General features: G+C 50.2%; 1 protein-coding gene across 3 annotated transcripts in view; it reads left to right on the top strand.

Annotated features, from left to right (window-relative positions):
- Positions 1-15,903: 15,903 nt before the first annotated feature.
- The window catches only part of WSCD1 (WSC domain containing 1), a 53,584-nt gene continuing 46,907 nt past the window's right edge, over positions 15,904-22,580 (top strand). The window contains exon 1 of one of the 3 annotated variants that reach the window (XM_012460513.2): positions 15,904-15,959. The gene's annotated coding sequence lies outside the window, so the exon portion shown is untranslated. Of the gene's footprint in view, positions 15,988-17,826; positions 17,888-22,580 lie in introns of those variants that run through there. The other 2 variants (XM_012460514.2, XM_012460515.2) reach the window with 2 other exon arrangements.

Here is a 22,580-nt window from a genome sequence, read left to right as displayed (position 1 = left end):
CGGTGCACTGGGGAAGAGAAAAATAGATGCAGAATTCAGGAAGCCATATTGGTACATGGAGTGGTTTCAGGGGCAGCAAGAGCCTGTGGCTGTGACCCTGGCCATCACACTTTAACCTGAGTAGTTTCTAGACACCTGGATTAGGACAGGTAGGTTCTTTACAGTTGTGTAGTTGTCTTTTAACAGTTCTGGTATGGACAGGCAGGTTGTGCCTTAGGCCAAGTGATATGTTGACTTTGTGGGTGACTGTAGCTTTTGATCCAAGCAGAAAAAAAATTGAGGTCTCTGAACACCTCTCCAATAAATAGCACCTTATTCCTCACTCAAGGTTTGAACAAGTGGAACAAACACACACACACAAAAAGATAGAGGTGCACAAATCTTTCACTACTGCATCAAGCCAGGCAGAGGAACCTGACTGTGTTCTGCTCCCTGGACCAGGGCAGGTGGTCCTTCTGCTGGGGGTAGGGGTAAGCAGCATAGTGCCCGCTTCCTGTGGCCACTCACTTCTGAGAAGATGAAGGAACAAAGGCCAGAGAGGAGCTTTGAAAAATCCTTCTGCATGCACACCAGGAAAGGGGAGAAGGCACTCCCTTCAACTATGTTCTTTGAGATGGGAACTCAGGAAGAAGAGCATTATGCTGGCTTCCTAGAAGTCTGCCAATGCACAGAGCCCTTTGCAAAAAACTGTAAGTCCAACAGTCAGCATATTGAGTTTCTTTTGAGGAATTCTGAGCAGGCACACTCTTTTCCTTTGCATCCTCACTCTTTTCCTTTGCATCTTCACCTGGTCCTATCTTGCTCTGGGAAGGAGCTAGGCAGGGGCCAATTAGGGTCAGTAGGTGCTGGTTCTAGAATCACCTTAGGTGCTGGGAACACCCTGACTACCACTACGCCCCGAGCTCATGGGGCCACTGGCTGTGAAACATGTCCTCTGTTATTTACTTTGATATTAGGGCCCAAGTAAATAATTCAGCAGTGTTTCTGCTCCTCTAGCATGTTCAGCTGCAGCAATTAATAAAGGTTCTGCTGGGATTGCCTTGTTTCCAGCATTTTCTGACCTCTGACCTCAGTGAATTTAATTCTGCTCCTTTAATAATTTCTGAGGGTATAGATTCTGTTGAGTGAGCAGGTTCCCTCCTGCAGAAATCAACTTAAATTCTGAGGCTGCACGCTGCATATTCAGGAAGACTGAGCCCTGATTTGTTTTGAGTGCAAGCAGGAGAGGTGGGTAGGACTTGCTCTACATGCAGGTGATGGACCAGGCACAGCCCTGCCTGAGTGTGTGGGCTTAGGGGTGGTCTTTTCCTGGGTGAGTTGCTGCCTCGGAGGCTTTTGGCTTCTGGGACAGGCCCCTTTACTGGATTCCTGCAGGAAACAGAATAGCTGGGAGATTGCATGGTGTGCTGAGTGGGACATGCAAGCCCCTCCTCCATCGTTCATTCATTCCTTAAGTCAACAACAACATTTGTTTCAAGCACTGGGCTGGGTACTGAAGGGTAAAGATGAGTGTAGGAAGTAGGAAAGTTCCTCTTCAAAGTTTCCTTTCTTGTTTAAGAAAAATCATAAGTGTTAGAAATAGTAGTTTATTTTAAACATTTTCTTCAAAGCCTTCTTGCTTTTTTCACTAGTAGCTCTTTGTTAAGCCCTATCCTATGTAGCTATTAGATATGCTTTCAGGAATGTCATACATTCTATGTCTTTGTACTTTAACCAAGATATCTGTGCTGGACGTGCTCACAGGCATGTCCCAGCTCACAGCCTATGCCCCTTTCTTATTTGGACTTCCTTTTTGTTCTCTGTTGCTTTTACCTGTTTAGAAAAGTTTTAAGTTGTCAGCCAATTGGGTTTTAGTTTAGATTGTGAGGTCTGGTTCTAGCCAATGGGGATCAGACACAGCAGTAAGGACAACCCCAAATGTGTAAGGGATAAATATGTCTGCTTTTCCTTTGTTCGTTGTACCCTTGTGGGAAGATTGCTAATGAGGGTACCCTTTTTGCAGGCAGTAAAAAGAATTGCTTTGCTGAGAGATCCTTTGTCCCAGGACTGATTTTTCTTTGCAGCACTGAAAATTTACATATAACAATGAGAACTATGTAGTGTTTTAGGGGTCCTTTATGGCCCTTTAGGGAAAGACAGACAGGTGTGGTAGATGAGTGCAAAAGGATTGAGTCAGGATGGAGGGTACGGTCACCTTGTAGCTTGGGCTCATTGACGAGCATCTGAGCCTGGAGAGTCCAATCAAGCCTCAGTCTGCAGAACTTTGCAACTGAATCAGGAATGGCCCAACTTTCCAGTGATTAGAACCATAAGGTATAGTTAAAAGCCTGTAGGGTGACACTTTTTAAGCTTGTGGCTAAATTGAGGAGGATGCTGGTCTGGAGAGAGACAGAGAGAGAGACAGGGAGAGAGAATGAATGAGGCCAATGCTCAGATAAAAGCAGAAGTAAAAGGGGGAAAGTGGATAATTGCTGCATTTCCAGAGGTTTTCCAAGTTTATGTCCCAGACCTTATGGATGCCCAGCAAGCTAGTTTGAATGAGTGCCTGACACTTGCAAACAAAAGCGTTTGTAAAGTATTATGACAGGCAGTTGTGATATACCGAAATAGTCATTACATGGACAGGAGAGGAGGGAGGCTGCAGGAGCATGAACAGGACCTCTGACTTCAGGTGAAGGAGTCAGGCCAGTGAACAAAGGCTTCATAAAAGGATGGATAATCAATCCCACTCAAGAAGGAATACCAGTGACCAACATTATTAACCTCTCACTCTATAACGGACACTCTTACAGATGCTCTGTGATTATCTGTAAATTCATTTTTGTAGCAACCTAGGAAGTAGGGATGATGATGATTCCATTTTTCAGATGGGAAGGCTAAGGCTCAGAGAGGCGAAGTTGATTGCCTGAGGTCATTGCAACTTGGAAGTGGTGGAGCTGAAGTTTGCGCCCTGACCCCTGGCTTTGTTCCACCACTGGGTTTGACTGCCTCCCTGCCCACGGTACCCCAGTTTACCACAAGGGCAAGGAGTAGGCAGGGATGTGCTGGGGCTGATACTTGGTGTAGAGGAAACAGCACAGACAGAGAAAGGTAGAGAGGAGGAGGAGAGGACAGAGAGTCTAAGCAGGATCTGTGACATGTTTGTAGGGCCCAGTGCAAAATGAGAGTGTGGGACCTCTTGTTTATAAATTATTAAGAATTTCAAGATAGCAACAGCAGGACATTAAACCAGGTGTGGACCTTTCTGGATCCTGGGCCCTGGAAGCCTGTGCAGGTCCCACACCCCAGAAGACAGCCGGGAGTTTGTGCAAGTTCCCAGCATTGCTTCCTGCCTGGGGCTCAAGAGGGAGCCCTGTGATTCTGGCAGAGGCGGGGGGATACCACAAGATAATTCCCCAGTGCAGCCAGCACAGTCTCTTCCTGGAGGAAATTGTGGTCCCAGATGAGGACAGGGTGGGCCTTTTTTTAAAAAAAATTATTTATTATACTTTAAGTTCTGGGGTTCATGTGCAGATTGTGCAAGTTTGTTACATAGGAATACACGTGCCATGGTGGTGGTTTGCTGCATCCATCGCCCAGTCATCTACATTACGTATTTCTCCTAATTCTATCCCTCCCCAATCCTCCCACCCCAGGCTATTCCTCACCTAGCCCCCCACCCCCCAGGCCCCGGTGTGTGATGTTCCCCTCCCTGTGTCCATGTGTTCTCATTGTTCAACATCCACTTATGAGAGAACATGCAGTGTTTGGTTTTCTGTTCTTGTGTCAGTTTGATGAAAATGATGGTTGAGTTCATGTCCTTTGCAGGGACATGGATGAAGGGTGGGCCTTTTTTTTTTTTTTTTTGCAAAGCCAGAGGGTGTGGATTAAACCTGTAGGGGATGAGGAGTCAGGGAAAGATTTTGAGAAACCAGTAATGCCATCTAAGATTGTATTTCCATATAGCAGATCACCAGAAGCACTGAAGAGGGCCTAGGTGGGTGGTAGTCATCATTCCTGCAAGTAATTCCAACAGGCGTTTTCTTTTCTTTTCTTTTGAGACGGAGTCTTACTCTGTCGCCCAGGCTGGAGTGTAGTGGTGTGATCTCAGCTCAGTGCAACCTCTGCCTCCTGGGTTCAAGCTATTCTCCTGTCTCGGCCTCCTGAGTAGCTGGAATTACAGGTGCTCACCACCACAACTGGCTAATTTTTGTATTTTTAGTAGAGACGGGTTTCCTATATTGGTCAGGCTGATCTGGAACTCCTAACCTCAGGTGATCCGCCCGCCTTGGCCTCCCAAAGTGCTGGGATTACAGGCATGAGCCACGGTGCCCGGCCGGGGGTTTTCTTAACACAATCTGTTTGGGTTCTCTTGACCATTTGAGAGGATCTGGCCAAGAAAGTTCAGAGGTTGCAGTGAGAAAATACTCACAGAGGGGATGTTGAATCCATTAACACTGTATTTAAAAAAAAAAAAAAAAAAACCTCTCAGCTGGAGGAAAATATTTAAATAGAAGTCATTAGCAAGCATGTTTCTGAAGCCAACAGTGCCTAATAAGTCAAAATTGCTTTCCCTAAAAATGAAACCTATTGAAGGTTTTCAACCCCTCTTTTTGAAGTGCTCAATTACGGTGAAAAAAAAAAAAAAAATCCATAGCTCTCCCTGGCTTGAAATTGTTGAAAGGCAGGAGTGCTTTCTGGTTAGGCATTGTCCAACCACACTGATACGAATCAGCCCTTTAAGATAATTTATATCTTGGAGAGGAGTTCGGAAATGGGTCCGCTTGGAGCTAAAAGCATCGTAAATAAGCTGGGCTGGGAGAATGTGCCCACCGCACTGGGGAGTTATAGAGTGATCTCCCAGCTGCTGCCCACCAGAGGAACAGGGACTGGCCTGCTTCCTCCCGGTCCACGCAGGCTGATAGATGGCAGGACCCATGGCTGGCCAGTGCACACCCACTGTCCTCACAGGAGACCGGACCTCAGAGTGGGGCAGGAACATCCCACAGTCCCGCAGCAAAAGGCGGTGGCAGAACCAGTGCCAGGGCCCTACCTCCTGACTGACTGAGGTGCTAAATGATCCCTCACCAGGTTCTGGGACTGTCAGCTCCCTAAGGTCCAGGAGTTGAGTTGAGGAGGGGCAGGCCAGGACCCAAAGACACTCTAGTATGTTCAAGGTATCAGTGTCATAATGAAAATAAACACACAAAAAAGCATTTGTGTGTGTGTCTGTGTGTGCAGGTACATAGATGTGTGTATGTACCTGCGGATGCATCTATACACATGCATGTGCTCATGTGTCCATGTGGATGTGTTGTAGAACATATGTGTGTATCTTTTATGTGTCCATGTGTGTATATGTGTATTTATACTCATGCACGTGTATGTGTGTGTTAACATATGTGTTTGTGCTTGCATATGTGTGTCTGTGATTGGATTGGGGGGCATTTCATTCAGTTTGGGGGAGTCAGAGACTTTAATCCAGGAGGCTGGGCATGGTGGCTCAGTCCGGGCACAATGGCTCACGCCTATAATCTCAGCACTTTGGGAGGCCAAGGTGGGTGGATCACCTGAGGTCAAGAGTTCGAGACCAGCCTGGCCAACATGATGAAACCCCAAATCTATTAAAAATACAAAAAATTAGCCGGTGTGGTAGTGGGTGCCTGTAATCCCAGCTACTCTGGAGGCTGAAGCAGGGGAATCATCCAAACTGGAAGGCGGAGGTTGCAGTGAGCCGAGATTGCATTACTGCACTCTAGCCTGGTTGACAGAGTAAGACTCCATCTCCAAAAAACAAAACAAAACAAAAAACAAAATTTAATCCAAGGGCTGAGGGTAAAGTCTTGGGCAAGGCTGGAAAAATACGGATGGCAAGTTTGGCTAGATCAGTCGTAGACTGGTTATGGGGTCTGTATCTTATCTTGCAGGACTTTGAAGGAACACAAGAAGGGGGTGACCTGGCCAAAACTGCATCTTAGATACTATAAATGCCTGCATATAAGAGGAAATTATTTTTCTCAATACTTTCCCACGGGAAAGATTCCTTCCAAAGTTTGTCATGTAACAAACAGGGCATTGCCTAGATTATTTCAAAAAGCAGTACTGTTTGGAGAAAGTCACGGTAGCTTGAAACCCCATCAGTTTGTCAGTAAAAAATAAAGGAGACACATGAATTGAACACAGATGGAGTAATTAATTATTCCTGAGAGTCTGACCCCATGATTGTTGGATGTCCTTGCAGCAACCCTTTCAAGGGTAATTTTAAGCAAGTGATGAAGAGAGTTGTTTATGCTGAGACAAGGTCCTGAAGATGGGGAAAGAGGTGCTTGTGGTTTGGGAGCGGAGGAGTCAGATCTGACTTTATGAAACATCAAGGATGGTTCTGACTGGGCACCGAGGATGGGCCCTGCGGGGACTGGGGCTGTGGCTGGACCCTGGAGAGGAGGCCCAGGGTCCAGGAAACAGCTGAGCCTGATCTGGGGTGAGGGAGGGGCAGAGGGTGAGGTGGATCCTTTGGGGAAAAGGGCATCTCTGAAGTGCTGCATTTGTTCAGAACCAGCTCTGTCTGGCTAGAAATCAAGGTGACAGAGACTTAGTGACTCCTAGCGCTTGCTGTCACTTCCCATTTCCCTGCTCCTCCTAGCTGAGTGGGAACTGGGTGGAGGCTGTCAGAGAGCCTGATGTACACCTGAGCCCTGTCAGCCCTCAGGTTTGAGGAACTGGGAGGGGTGCTGGTGCCAGACCCATAGTCCAGGGCTGTGCTAGCTGGGAGCAGGGAGAGAAAGGCAGGTAAGGTGCTGAAACTGCCTCCGTACCTGGAGATCCTGAAGGAGAGCAGGTGGCCCCAGCTCTTCATCCTAAGCTCAGCCTGGGATTCTGAGGGTCAAACTCATACATAAACCAAAAGACCCTGTTCCACGCTCTCCACTACCGGTTGCCATGACAACAGCAGGCCCAGGCAATGGTCAAGAGGCACCATCCCTCCCTCCTCCATATAGGGTTTTCCGCACACTGGTGAAGAACGCCCGGCAGTCTCAGCATCGAGCTCCAGGAGAAGCCCAAACACACTGGAGTTTCCTCGTGCCCTTCCAGCCTCCTGCCCGGATCCGTGGTCACACCCCAGGAACCTGAGCATTCCAGGTATGTTTGCTGTCCTAGACCCAGGCAAACCACACCTTCCCATCCTCATCCTTGAATATTCATCTTCTCCATCCACTCTATGCTTCTTCTCTGAAGTGTTCTCCTCCAACTCTGCTCCTATTCTTTGAAAATGCATTCCTTGTTCTTCTGAGCTGCCCACACTGATGAAAGCAGGAGGAACAGGGCCTTTCTGAATGATACAGACATGCTCTGTGTCTCCAGGTCCTCTGCCGGCTTCCAGCCATCACCTCCCCTGATTCTCCATCCCAGCAGGTGTCTGAATCTCACACTCCCAGACATGGGAACATAGTCCTGCCTCAATGCAGCCCCGGGCAGAGATGCAGGGGATGGGCAGAGAAGCAAGCTACTGGGCACCATTCATCGAACATATCCTTACTGAGCCTTGCCCTGCACAGATGCTGTCTAGGTCCTGGGGAAGCAGCATTCATCAACCCTGTGTTAGAAGCAGACATTAACCCAAAAAGTACCCACATGGAACTGTAACTACAAATTAGGAAAGGAAATAAGTAAAGTCATGCATGGAAGGTGTCAGGCACATTGCAAAGACCCAACGGGACTTCTCTAACTTCACAGTCTCCATTCTTCTGATGAGGAAACCGAGGCTCTGGGAGGTGAGAAGACTTGGGGAACATGTGGTCATGTGATTCGCAAGTACCAGAGTCAGCCTGGGCTGCTGAGAGTCTTGATCTTCTGCTTTTTGGTTTCTTCTCGACACCTTATCTCTCTGGGGAGAACACATGGGAAGAAACAGAAGGACATAGACAAAACCCAGAGGAGCTCTCTATTTATTCAAGTTACTTTGCCCTCCCGTCCTATATGTGTCCTGTGATAGAATGGTTTTCTCCTGACAGTGAGCCCACAGACCTAGGGGATCTGGCACTGGGGAGGATGCAGGGCAGGATCTGGGAATTCTTTTCTCTCCTTCCTCTTCTCCCTAGAGGATCCCTTGATCCAGCTCAGAGACCTCAAAGAGAATAGCAGCTCTTCCTCCCTCCATGATCCCTTGGACTCACGGGATTGACATTGGCCGTGCCTTCTGTCAGGAATGACTCAGCAGTGCCCTTCTGATGGAATTTCCTTCATCATCTGAGAGATGGAGAACAAGCACATGTGTGCTGGCCTCGAGATGACTGTACGGGGGAAGGAGACCAAGGCTTCTCTGAGAGGAGCTGCAGTTGTCCAGGTGCACCCCATGGGTGGGGTGGTGAGGAATGGACAGGTGAGTGGACATGGGTGGCTTGTTAGAGCCCACAGAGATGGGGTCCTTCGAAGCCAAATAGACCTTAGCTCCAACAAGCTTTCTCTTTCTAGCTTCATGATCTTGACTAAAGCCATTGAACCCCCGAGCCTCAGTTTTCTCATCTGCAAAATGAGGCTAAAACCCTACCCATTGAAAAAGGTTGTGAGGAAGATTACGTAAAATAGCATGTGAAATGCTTAGCATAAGGCCTAGTGTTGGAAATAGATGCTCAGTGCCGCAAAGAAAAATTAGCACTGAAGATCTTTCAGCAATGCAGTTTTTACTTCCTGGACTGCAGGACAGGTACTCTCACTAGCTATCTTGCCACAAGAGTACAATGAACAAAGGAAAACACACAAATTTATCCCTTATCCATTTGGGGTCATCCTTACTGCTGTCTGATCTCTGTTGGCTGGAGCCAGACCTCACAATCTAAACTAAAACCGATTGGCTAACAACTTAAAAATTTTCTAAACAGGTAAAAGCAATGGAGAGCTGGGACATGCCTGTGAGCACGTCCAGCACAGATATATTGGTTAAAGTACAAGGACATAGAATGTACCACATGCCTAAAGCATGGCATGTCTAACAGCTACATAGGATAGGGCTTAACAAAGTGTTATTAGCACATTTGTGATTTATTCTTTAACAAGAAAGGAAACTTTAAAACGGAATTTTCTACTTCCCACACCCAGCAATTCTACTGTCCTCAGCTGGGGGCAGATGACCTGGACAGGTGAGAGCAAGGAGGTTTCCATATGGAGCAGCTTCAAGGAGGAGCAGGGGGGGAGGAGGAAGAGATTGAGGCAGAAGTGGCTGGGCAGAGGAGATGACTGATGGAGAAAATTTGTTTGAAAAGACTCAGACTGTGTAAGTATGACTTTCCAAGAGTTCCGCACACTTGGTCAGCAGGCATTCATTAGGAATTCGCTGATCCCATGCTGGCTATGGTGGGCTCATAGTTTGGAGGGAGTCAACCATATAAAATCACCTACGCAAGCAGGATTTCTTTTTTCCACCAGTACAAATACACTCTATTTTTCTGACATGTGTTCAGAGATAAAAGGGTCTTCCATTGGTAGAGAAGCTCGGGGGTGTCACCGAGGATCTGGGATACTATTTTCTTTGTGCTTAGTCCCCTTAGGGGGTTGGCTTGTCACCTCATGGTCCCAAGATGACACAGAAAAGAGTAAGCAATGCAGCTAGTTTTAGGTGCTACAACAGAAAGCCCTAAAAAGGAGAGGGCGAGGAAAGGGATTAGAAAGACCTAAAAGTGTTTCACTTTCTTAAAAATATTTCTGAACAAAGAATTCATTTGCCTTGGAAAGGATGCTTACAAAGCATGCATTGTGCCCACTGGCATCAGTGTGTTGTTTTCTCTTGAGCTGAAGTAAGGCAGGAGGCGACCGGCTGTTTAAGTGGACAGATCTGCGCATATTGGGTGAAGGAACGGAGCTGGAAGCAGAGGCTGGGGAGAAGCCGCTCTGTCTCTTCAGTGACCCTTCCTGTGCCGCTGGGATGAAGAGGGGCACAGGGAATGAGGGAGCAGACCCTCATCCAGACCAGGTGTGCCTCTGGGAATCCATCAGCAGTGCATTCACAATGTGACATCATGTTTTCTCCAGAATTTCATTTCAGCCACCAGCCATCTGCCAGCCCCAGTTCTGTTAGAATTTCCTCCACAGCAGCCTCTCCTCCTCCCTGCCATTCCTCAGGACACCAACCAGCTCTCTCTTACATCCCAAGAGATGGCATCACAGCTTCAACATCCCCTTTAGTTTGTGATGTCCAGTTGTTTAAAATGAGCCCACTGGACACTGTACCTGGTTAGTACTTCCCACGACTGTTAAGGTCACAAAAAGCAAAGCAGGAATGAGAAACCATCACGCACCAGAAGAGACTTAGAAGACAAGAAAACACAACGCAGTGTGGTACCTCAGGCTGGATCCCGGAGCAGAATGAGACCATCAGTGAAAAACTGGTGGAACTCAAGTCTGGAGTTTAGTTAATAGCTGTGTGTCAATGTCAACCCATGTCTTTGTTTTCACAAAAGTACTATAGTAGGCCAGGCACGGTAGATCACGCCTATAACCCCAGCACTTTGGGAGGCCCAGGTTAGCAGGTCACTTGAGGCCAGGAGTTCAAGACCAACATGGCAGAAATCTCATCTCCACTAAAAATATAAAACTTAGCCGAGCATGGTGACACGTGCCTGTAGTCCCAGCTATTTGGGAGACTGAGGCATGAGAATCACTTGAACCTAGGAGGTGGAGGTTGCACTGAGCCAAGATCACACCACTGCACTCCAGTCTGGGTGATAGAGCAAGACTCTGTTTAAAAAAAAGGAAGTACTATAGTAATAAAAGATGTTAACAATGGGGAAAGCCAGTGAGGGGCACATAATCATTCTATGTTCTCTTTGTAACATGTCTGTAAATGTAAAATTATTCCAAAATGAAAGTTTATTAAAGTGGACCCACCTCCTCGCTTATCAATGCTATCAGCTTGAGGTGTCCAGTAGCTTAATTTAGAAGACAACTTGCAAGTTCAAGACCTTTGATGAATGACTTATAGGAAGATTCATAAAAATGGAACCAAGATGAGGCGCTTTCTCTACTAAGCACCTGTGTCCACTGGCTGGTGCACACCAGGTAGGCAGGAGGAGCAAAGCAGTGAGCACTTCTGCCATCCTCTTGCACCAGGCCTTTCTTGCTGCCCCAGTACCCTTGCACCTTCCAGTGGACGGCTGATCCCACAGGCTCTGCATCTAACCCTACCGACTTCTGCAGTCCATGGTCCTTCAATGCTTTCTGTCCCTCAGACTTGCCCAGATGCTGCCCCTGTGCCAGCAGAGGGGCTGATATGGGGTCAGGATGTTATAAACCCAAATCTAACAACTCTTATTCCAGACCTACTATATCAGACCCCACACCAGAACTGGTTAGAGCTGGAAGAATCCTCATAGATATCATTCCTTGAATATAAACCCTATGCAAGAAACTCTGCACTAGAAATAAAATACTTTCCCCATTTTGCAGATTAAAAAACTATATCTGGGAAAATGATGTCATTTACCCAAACTAGAAAAGCACAACTGGCCCCAAATCACTGTCATCTTATTCCCCTGTCTTCCTTAAAGAAAGGCTCTTCAATAGCAATTAGAAAACCTGCCCATTTTACAGAGGGGCAAAACAGGACTCAGAGAGGTAAGGTTTGCATGAGACAATGCAGCCTATTCAGCTCTAGCCAGAAAAGGAACTCAGGCTTCCTCACTGTGCTCTCTTTGCCACCTCTGAATTACTGAAGCTTTCTGGGTACCTATGGCCCATGCCTAGAAAGTCCAATTGCTCCTAGACAAGAGCAGTGCTCAGGAAGACTCCTCCCTTCCCAGTCAGGTACAGATTCCCTGCCCTATTCCACTTCTCCCTGCCGCCCTCCCATCCCCCCCACCCTCATGTCTGCCGGCACAGCTCAGCAGGGGGTACAATTACCATCTGTGTCATTGGCATCTTTACAGAGGCATATTTAAGTCACTGCAGCACTCACAGGAGAAAACAAGTAAATACACAGCCCAGCAAAGTGCTGAACCCAGCCTCAGGTCTGCTTGCAGGGAGGGGGCATCAAATACTTCACAGCACTATAGGGGGAAAAAAAGCAAATCAAAGAAAGAAGAAACTGCATCTCCCCTTTGGAGATGTTGCCAAAGGTTCTCTCTGTCTCTGAATGATGCTTTTTCAGATGATGTGGTGTCCAGAGGAGCAAAAGGCAACCTTCACAGGTGGGACAGTCGAGCCTGTGTCACCCTTGCAGGCCAACGGTCTGGTGGAGCAGCAGCCAAGAGCCACATGTGTAAAGGAGGAGATTACTGAGACGCAGGTGCCTCTGGGTGTCGATGGAGCATCTGCTTCCTCATCCCACCACAGTCCCTGGCAGGGGCATGCGGTGCAGTGAGCCATCCACGCTTGCCCTCTGAATCTCCCTGGTAGTCAACAGAATCCAATGGACTGGATATAGGGATCATTCTGTGATACTGGGATCAGTGTGTGATCAGAGCAAGGGGAAGCAGCCTCTTGAATTCTTGGGAAGAAACATGACGACCGTGGGAAAACTTCTTGGGTTTATTAAAAACATGTCATGCCAGACACATCCCATTTTAGAAAACACAATTATTTATTTAATAAATACTTAGTAAGCATGCCTACATGCCAAGAATTAAACTTGGCACTAAGGATATGGTTCTGAATGTGATAGTAAGTTCCTGGGCTGTACTGGGGCTTAAATTCTAGCAATGGAGGCTGTGAGGGTTGGGGAGAAGAAGACAGACCATGAATCAAGAAATACACAAAGAGATGACAGGCCAGTGTGTTTCATGAAGACTGAAAACGATATTGAGGTGGATGCTTTAGCCAGAATGACAGGGCAGGCTCTGGGGAGGTGGCATTTGGAGGACGAGAAGGTACTACAAGCTTGGCAGCTCAGGAGAACATTGCACATGTGGCATTTCTGGATTTTAGCAAAGCTTCAGGAAAATCCACTTCTTGTAATATTTACTAAAATACGTTATGTGCATATTCTATGGCAAATGTTGTTTTGCTTACATACTCAACAGACATTTATTTTGGTCCTTACAAGTACCCCTGTAACAGAGGCATTTTCTCTGATTTGCAGATAACAATGTTGAGACTCAGAGAGATTTCGACTTGCTCAAGGTGAGAGAAGTATGAGCCCCACCTCTGGCCCTCACCCCTGCCTGGGCTTGCCACCTTCATGCCTATGACTGGTCAGGCTGCCTTTGTCAACATTGCTTAGAAGTGTGGGATTGAGGATGACTCATAGCTTGTTGAATGACTATTTCCAAGGCTGATGATGACTAGGTGACCAGCGTGAAGGGAGATTATCATGGTGGTGGCTCAGGTGTGGTCCACAGCCCTGCCTTGTCCACTGGTGCCAATGACCTGGATGGGGGTTCAGTGGCCAGTCACGGTTCAGCCTCTTCTCCAACCACCTCTAATGACTTGCACCAGCTAATGCCAAGTCACTGGCAGTTTCTGCAACATCCTGTGTGTTTCACACTTCCCTGCCTTTGCAAAGGATGCCCACCCCCACATTTGTCTAAAATGGCTCCTGCACCTGGTGACCAGATGATGCCTACTTCTCCTCCAAAAGTCAGCTTGCATTTCACCTCCTCCATGAAGCCTTCCCTGAATTTCTCCACACCGGTGTTTCGAGTCATTTAGGTTCCAATGCCATATATATATATATATATATACATATCACAGCTAGTTGACATCCCAGCAGCCATCATCCTGCTTGTTCCTCACCTAACATAGAAAAAATTTTGATCAAGAGGTGATGTGCTTTAAGAATACTGGCCTATCCCCAGATAATGAATTATAATTAGCCAAACCCATTCCTCTTGGCCAGGTATTGGCTTAGGGGTACTCATAGGGTTCATATCTGGCCAATGGGCCTTGCCAGAAGGAGGATCTGGCAAAGGTTTCCTTACCCAGGGAAAAAAGAAACTCGTGGGAAGAAATGCCCCTTTCTTTGTTGCCTTTTGGGGAATTGTCATTTGGGGAAGTCACAAACACTGCTTCGGTAGTCATCTTGCAGTCAGGAGGGAGAGGTCCAGGGAGCATGGAAAGGCCACCCCAGATCCTGACATCATTGAGCTGCTGAATCACCCAACCTTGGAACTGCCTACCTCCAGGCTTCTTGCTGTCTGAGACCATAAATCCTTTGGTTGATGCCACTTTTGCTTTGCTATTTGTTATATGGGACTGCAGGCATCCTGACTGATACAGCAGAGCTCTCTCTTTGTGGTATGTTTTCACTTTTGTCTGTCTTCTCATCCAGTTCTTCACACTGGAAACTCCTGAGGGGGACTGGTTCTTTTTATCAAAGACTCTCCAGTGTACAACACAAAATCCAAGACACACATACAATGGTTGCCTTGCTTAGTAAACAAAAGACAGCTGGCTAGAAGAAAGGAAGAATAAGCCATCAGGTGACATGAAGTTTGGAGGTGACGTAAATACCTAGGATCCAATAGTTGAGGTCTGCAAAGAGAGGGATGGACGACTAGAGCCGAACACAGAGAGATGGGAGGATTGAAGTGAGATCAGACCTGTCTGATTCTTAGTCCCAGACTCCTAGGGGGTGGGGGATACATTTCTCAGCAGTAAATGGACAGTTGATGGCATCTTTGTAGGACCAATTGCTTTTGGGACAAGAAAGGTATACAAATGACTACCAAATTGTCCCAACTATGTGGAGAGAAGAGCTGAGGGGAAAGGAGTTGGACTTGATTAGGATTGACTCTGTTAGCAGGCCTCCCCTTCACTTCTTACTGGTCACCATCACTAGAAAGAAGGGCTTTGTCCTGACACTGAAATACTCCTGGCCATTTTGACTCCCAAGCCCTTCTCAACTATTTCCTGGGTTCTCTCATGCACCTCCTTCCTCAACCTCCCTCCCTAGAGTCAGCAGTTGCCTCTAGCATCTACCCACACAGGGCCTGTGGGGTGCTCCCTTGGGGGCCTTTGGAGGGCAGATGCAGTGTGACATTGGGCACAGATGGCACAGATGCCCAGAAACCTTTTCCTCTCTCTTCTTGAGTCACTTCCTTCCCTGGTGGCAGTCACACTGACTGTTCTGCTTGGGTATTCTGTCCCAGGTATCCGCTGCTGCTGGGAAGTGTCTGACTTCCCAGATGAGCCTGGCTTGAGTTCCCCTGGGCTCAGCTGGCTGTGACCCTTGTGTGATCACCCACCTTTGGGCCTCATCTGTCAAATGGGCACATGAAGGCATCTATAGACTTATCATGAGTTTTAAGTGGGACAATGGGTACGAGAGGGCCAGGGCTGCCTTCATGGATATGAGACCTGTGAAAGGCTCTGGATTCTCTGCTCAAAAGGGACAGGTACTGTTTAATATCCTGCTTTTATCTCTCGAAATTCTTGATAATTTTTAAAAAGGGGGCCCACATTTTAATTTTAGGTCCTTCAAATTATGTAGCTGGTCACCGAGGGGGCTTTGCAAACCAAACAGCATTGCAAGACTGCACAGTGGGTTACTGTTGTAATCATAACAGCACACATATTCACATTCTGTAAAGGATATATATGTGAAGGGGGCTTTTCTGCAAGGCTGGGATGCTGAGGCCACACAGAATTCATCTCTCACATCCTGTGTCCTCTTCCTGGGTTTAAGGATATTAAATCCAGATGCTCCAAGAACTTCAGAGCACTCTGCCTTCATGCTGATGGTGCAGACTCTGTTCTAATTCTGCACTTGGCCAGACCCTGGCTATGCAAACTGCAGCTAGTCTCCTCCCCCTCTGGGTGCCACCTGACTGACCTGCGTAAGGAGCAACTCTGACTGGTCCCTGGGCAAATGCTCTCCCTGCCATCCGCACCTGTTGCAAGCCAGCTCCTCAGAGTCAGGCTAAGCAGCTCTGCCCCTAGCGGGAGTTGGAGGCATGAAACTCCCTTTTAGGAAGACTGGGTGAGAGGCACCACCTGCTCCTGCCGCCTCTGCTGTCCTCAGCTTCTGGGAGCATCTTAGCAGCCAGCCCGGGGTGAGAACAGCGTCAACTGGTACACCTGGTAGGGCAGGGTAGATGCTGTGACTTGGGAGCTTTGAGGGAACAGGGTGGGGCTCCTTATTGGGGAAAATCTTTAGGTTTGGATCCAGCCTTTAAAGAGGGCGATTGTGTATAGACTTGTGTGACTGTTCAGCATCTTTCTACCTCGGGGTGTGTGTGTGTGTGTGAGACACAGAGAGAGAGAGAGAGAGACTGTGGGTCAATGCCCAGTATGCCTCTCTATCCAAGAGTCTGTCTGTTATGGACACTAGTGTGGCATTGCTTCTGTGGGCAACTATGTCAAGGTGTGGGTCACTGTGTGCTGGTGTGGAGCCGTGTAATAAGCCGGTGGCCGACCCCCGAGGGTGAAGACACTGGAGGTGGTGTTGGGGTATTTGTGGGGCTCAGTGTGCTTCTGTGTGGGGCTGCCTCACATTGTGTGAGAGTGTATGTGTCCCAGCAGGGGCTTGTTTCTGAGTGTGAATGTGTGTGAAGCTGTGACTGTCCGTCTCTAGCTCTGCATGGGACAGTGATCTGGTGTGTCTGTGTGTGTTTGTATTAGAGTGCTACAAATTATGTGTCTGTGTGCGTATGTGTGCGCGCCTGTCACAGTGGCCCAGTCTCCTTCTGGGTGAGTGGGGCAGAGCCCAGAGAGTGTGTGTGTGAGTGTGGGTGTATGTGTCTGGGAAGCGGTGGTTCGGGGTGTGTGTGTGTGTGTGTCAGCAGTGTGGGGCTGTCGCTGAGTCTGCATCGGAGTGAGAGTGGCGGCGTGCTCCTCTGAGCGGCGGTGCCCTGTGTATTTGTGGGTCTGTGTCTGGGTGTGAGCACCAGGGTGCTTGTGTTAGAGCCCGTGGGGCTCCCATGCAAGGCTGTGGCTCTGGGTGAGGGGTGTGTGTGTGTGTGTGTGTGTGTGTATACCAGAGTGGGTGGCAGCGCCTCTGATCGGCAGTGGCGCGTGTGGCCCGCCCAGTGCGCGTGTCTCGCGGGTCTGGGCATGGCGTGGGCCCTCGCCTGCGAAGCCGCGACCCCTCCCCCGGCGGGCGGGAGGTGCGCACCGGCGCCTCTAGGACCCGGCGGCGGCCGGCCGCTGTCCCCGGGCCGCGCGAGTGAGCATGTGCAGAGCCCGGCGCCCGCTCGCCCGCCCGCCGCCCGCTGCCCGCCCCGGCTCCGCGCCCGCCAGCCCCGCCGCTCAGCCCGGGCGCCGGCAGCCCCGGGGAGCCAGGCGGCGGCGTCCTGTGCCAGGGCTCGTGGGTCCGCTCGTCGCGGGCGGCCGGGGGCGTGCGGGCGCCGGGGCTCCGGGGCTCCGGGGCTCCCGGGCTCCGGGCACTGCGGGGGCTGCGGGCTCGGCGCCCGGGGGAGGCGGGCCGTGGGCGCGGGTGCAGGCGCCCCAGCCGGCCGCGATCGCCGGGTGAGTCCTGCCTCCCGGCGCTCCAGCCGGACCCCCGCGCGGGCTGCTAGCCGGGTGTTCCCCCCGCCGCGGGCAAACAAGTTTGTGCTTTCGCGGCTGGGAGCGCGGCGGGGCTGCACCTGCTCCGGCTGCCGGGCGGGCTTGCGGGGGGCGCCTTCTCGGGGGCCCGGGACGGCTCGGCCGGGGCAGGGGAGAGTGAGCGGGTGCGTGCGGGTGGCAGGAAGCGGGGGGCGCTCGGCGCGGCAGGAATGGGGCGGGGGTGCACGAGGCGCCGCACGAGCCGCGTCCCCCTCCGGAGTCCTGAGAGCCCGTCGGTTTCCCGGGAGGGCGCTGCGGCTGGGCCCAGGGAGGGGGCGAGGGCAGGGTTTGGGGTGCGCACAGCCTCCCTCCTAGGCGGCGACGTTTACCCAGAAGCAGCTCCCTCTCGTTCCGCTACCAAGAGAGGCTTCCGGTCAGCGGAGGGTTTGCTCCGTCTCTTGGTGAACTTGAACAGAGGCAGAGGCAAAAGCAAAACGTATGTATTTTGTCCGGAATATTCCCCGGAGTAGAGCTTTGCGTCTTCGTAGGTGTGGACGGAGACCCGCGACTGCAGGCTATTTGCGTTTTTCTCTGCCACTCAGGAGCGTACCTGGCTGGGTCCCCTGGCTCCGGGTAACCTCGCTGGTTGTTTTCCTGAGCATTTGTGCTCCTGGGATGATGCCTGCTCTGCTGATGGAGGATGTAGGTGGGGAAGGGGACTCTTCCTTCCGCTGAGGGGTGGGAAGGCTGATAGAGGAGTTCCAGTGCCATCGCCCTGTACTGGGGTCCAGCTGCTGCCCACACTGGCCCTGCCCCTGCAGCTCCCAAGATGGACAGATGCAGGACTCCGCTGCACTTTTCTAACAGGAGATAGCCCCACCCCTCTTGTTGCTGTAATGGCATGCTTAGGTTTTGGAGGCAATTGGGGTATCCTACTTTGGGATCAGGAGTGGGGGGCTTTCTTTTTTCCTGATTTGGCTAGGTTGCCTGGGAACAGGAAGTGAGGGTGGTGGGGAGTGAAAGTTAGAGGAGGTATAAAGCTGGCTTGCCCTGCACTGTCTGCAGTCATCCCTCCTGGTGGCTGCAGGTGCTGGGGAGAGAGCTAGGGAGGTTTCCTTGGGCTATGGGAGAATGAGGTTTGCCTCTCTCAAGCATGGCCCCACCCCCACCCCCACACACTCAGACTGACCCCCAGGAGATCCTCAGGGAAGGGGCCTCAACCGGCTGCCAGAGCCCAGGGTTTCTAGGAGAAAGAGCAGGAGCTCTCCCAGGCACGGGAGCTGAAGGAGGCTTGGTGGTGGCTGGCTGGTGACTGAGACTGACCTGCCTCATCTTCCCCACCAGAAGGCCCTCACCTGTGGCTGCATCCTCCGGGCCTCAGCAGGGCCGTTTCGACAGCTCCTCTGTAAAAATGCCTTCTTCTGGGGTGAGTGGGTCCCTCTCTTCAGTGGGCATTGGCGCACTATGGGGTACTGTGTTGTGGCCTGCAGCATGTCTGTTTGGAAGTGAAGAGAAGCTGGGATAAGGCAGAAGGCCGGTGTCTTCCTAACCAGGCAGAAGTGGATACTCAGGACTGCCAGTGGGTCTGCTGCTGAAGCTTGAGCCTCGAACCTGATCAGTTTAGCCAGAGCACTGGGGAGTAAGTCACAGAGCTGGTTTCTTATGGCATCAGCCTGAGCAGGCAGCTCAGAGCCTCTGAATCCAGAGCCTCCAGGCCCTGATAGAATGCCTCGGAGCAGGGCCTACTGGGAAGTGGTGTTTCTCATCGTAGAAGCTCCTAGCTTGTACTCCCATCCGGCCCAGACCCCCATCAGCCTTGATGAGACCAGCTCCCTGACTCTTTCTCTGGAGGTACAATGAAGTCAAGGCCGAGGACTTTGGGCCAGCTCAGTGTTTAGATCTTCAGGGTCTTGCCTTAAAATGCAAGTGATAATCATATACATCAGCAGGGTCAGAGCTAGGCCCCAACATCTGGGGCTGCTCATGTGGGGAATGAGGGAGTGAACGTGGCCTTCCACTCACCACCTTCTCCCTGGGCCTCCTGGTCTGACCTTCATGTTCTTCCTTTAATCTCTCCTCATCGTGGCTTTGATAGTCATGTTGACATACGGCCTAAAAAAATTATCAGAAGTGTGCCACTTGGAGAATGTGGTCAGGGAGGAGCTCTACATATGCCCTGCCTCCTGGTGTGGATGTGAGAAGTGGATGGAAGAATGGGCTGGATTAATTTCATAAGCTATAAAATACAGTGCACCTGCTGGTAGCTAGCTGTTAAGGCCCCTCCCCTCCACTTCATTTCCCTTCCTTTGCTGCTGGAAGCCCCTGGAGATGTGAGCTTTCTCCCAGAGAGTGGTTCCTTTGGCATGAGGGGTTGTGAGTATTCTGAGGACAGGGTGTGCTGCAGGGTGTCTTGGGCTCCCTCCCATAGCCGCATGAGGGGTTGTGAGTATTCTGAGGACAGGGTGTGCTGCAGGGTGTCTTGGGCTCCCTCCCATAGCCCGAGTCCCCTGTCCCAGGGGCAGCATCAAGCTGGGCAGGTCTGACTTTGGTTGGGAACTCCACTCACTTGTCCACCTGTATCCAAGTCACTCAGTGGGGTTTGAATACCTGTTTAACTTCTAGATTCTGAAATGGGCCCGAGACGACTCTTAAGCTTTCACCACCAGGTGGGAGAAACACATGAACAAGTGAACAAAATACGGTTCTATGAAAGAGATAGCCTAGGCTGGATGGGGTGGCTTACACCTGTAATCCCAGTATTTTGGGAGGCCAAGGTGGGCAGATCACCTGAGATCCGGAATTCAAGACCTACCTGGTCAACATGGCAAAACCACATCTCTACTAAAAATACAAAAATTAGCCGGGCGTGGTGGCACGTGCCTGTAATTGCAGCTACTTGGGAGACTGAAGCAGGAGAATCCCTTGAACCCAGGAGGCGGAAGTTGCAGTGAGCCGAGATCACGCCATTACACTAGCCTGGGTGACAGAGTAAGACTCTGTCTCAAAAAATGAATAAAAATAAATATAAATAAAATAGATAGCTGGAAAATGTTGCGATTCACTGTTTCAGAAGTAAGAAAGGCTCCAAATCAGCCGACCGGAAAGGAAAAATGCCAGCCCCTAGAACGGTGCTTGGAAGGATCTCTGTCCTTGGTATTGTACATATGAAGACCATGTGATATGGTTGATGATGATAGGCACTTGGAATCAGAGCCATTTAGCAATAACTGTATTTGTTCAAGTTAATTGGGCTTCTCTGTCTTAGATTCTGCATCTGTATAATGGGGATGATAATGATTTTGACCACAAATGTGTGGGAAGATTGCTCATTCATTTGCTCATCTGATCATTCATCTAATGCACTTGACAGTTGGTGAAAGTACCTTGAACTCTAATGTGGTATGTTAAAGTTTTTATTTATATCAACCCCAGCAGTGGGTTAACTGAAGGGTTTTTCCTCCTTTGCATGGAATGGAGTTTTGACCTATTATGTTTTATACCTTTTTAGCACCATATTAAAATTTTGAATCTTTTCTCAAGTTCTGACATTCAAATTGTCAAGAGATTTGCCTCATCAAAGACAGGGATCCCACCCCATTTGCATTTCCCAGACCTTGTTCCCACCAAGGGCCCAGCAGATTTTTGTTTAGTGGGTCTCTTGCTCTTTTTCTCAGTCTCCAGGACCCAGAGTTGTGAGGCCTGTGAGTAATGGCAGCATGGCCCTGAGCCTTGAAGGCTGTCCAGTCCAGCAGGCACTTATTTTCAGGGCCTTCCCTGTGCCCTGCCCAGAGGTGGGCAGAGGCACTGACTGTAACTTTGAGAGGCTCCCAGGCTGGGAGGAGAAGTAGGGACATTAGCAGGGAACCCTGACTCAAGACCACACCCCAACTAGGCACAGTTTGTAATAGCATCCAGCCTCACTACCTAGCGCTGGGGAGGGGTTCTGCTCCAGAAATCAGGGAGGCTTCATGGAAGAGGTGGCATGAGTGCCGAACCTTGATGGCCCGAAGCATTTCAGAGCCATGAGATGGGCCGCAGGCATCCTTGGCTGGTGAAAGGGCGTGCATGAGGGTGCTTGAGGCATCTCTCACTGACCAGGGGCTGCTCTGGTGGGATACAGGGCTTGCTTGTCAATTCCTGGGAAGCCATTACAGCGAGTAGCATCATTAGTTCCTCATACTAGGAAGATCACTTTCTTAGATGAGAAGGGGACAGCCTTTTGGAGAGGGGATGGGGTCCAGAAGCCAGGCACTAGGTCTGAGTGGGGCAGGGGCAGGGGGAAAGTCAAAGGAGGGGAATCCAGGAGCTGTGAGCCCAGCTGGAGCCTCCTGATTGTACTCTGCCTAGGTTCTGAGGCTGAGATCCCCTGGCTGCCAGTCACTGAGGTTGGGCTTCGAGCTTCTAGGACTCAGATGCCCATCACCTTCTTATCTGGAGAGCAACATTCTGGGCCCTGTTCCTTGTCTCTGGGGCTCCTGCCCTACAAAGAGCAGGCATCTCTGAGTCCCAAGAGATTTGCAGCTCTTGCTGCAGCTGCCACAGCTCAGATGTTTCTGGGGATGTCTGAAGTCATTTTCCCCTCAGCTGCCACTGCCTGTTCTCTCTGATCGGGGGTCATAGGGAAGTGGAGTCATCTCACTGAACCCCAGTGGCCACTGGCTGCACCTGGGCCAGCTCCGAGTTCTATCCTCCAACTCCCAGCCCCAGGGACTGCCTCCTCTCCTCTCCCTGCTGCCATCCCTCAGTCTCTGGACCCCTAGCCTGGCTGAGAGATGGCCACCTGACCAGCCCAAGCCACCCCTTATCCAGGCTGGGCAACTGCTGGGGATATGATAGTCTCTACCTTGTTGGATTGGTGTGAAGGTTAAGTGAGATAATATGTAAAGCATTTAGCTGATTACTGAGCCTGCTGCCTCTGCCCCAGCCTAAAGGACCAGCTGACCCATATTTCCCAGCTGTGTGCTGGGATCTGGGAACATGGAGATAAACCAGAGGTGACCCGTGCCCTGGAGGGGCTGCCAGCCTTGAGGAGAGTGTGTTGGCTGTAAGGTGTGGTGGGAGTCCAGGGCAGGTGACAAGTTCCTGATGCTTTTGTTCCCCCTGGCCAGCCTGCCCGCAATGAGTTTTCCAGGCTAGGAATCTGCTTTGTGATTTTAAAAGTTGGGAGTGCAGCCTGCTTCATAGAAGAC

This window comes from Aotus nancymaae, unplaced genomic scaffold (assembly GCF_030222135.1).
Source record: "Aotus nancymaae isolate 86718 unplaced genomic scaffold, 86718_ANA_hifiasm-v0.15.2.pri h1tg000072l, whole genome shotgun sequence".
Taxonomy (NCBI): Eukaryota; Metazoa; Chordata; class Mammalia; order Primates; family Aotidae; genus Aotus; species Aotus nancymaae.
Note: the sequence above shows the minus strand (reverse complement) of the source record. Positions and strands in the feature narration are given on the sequence as shown.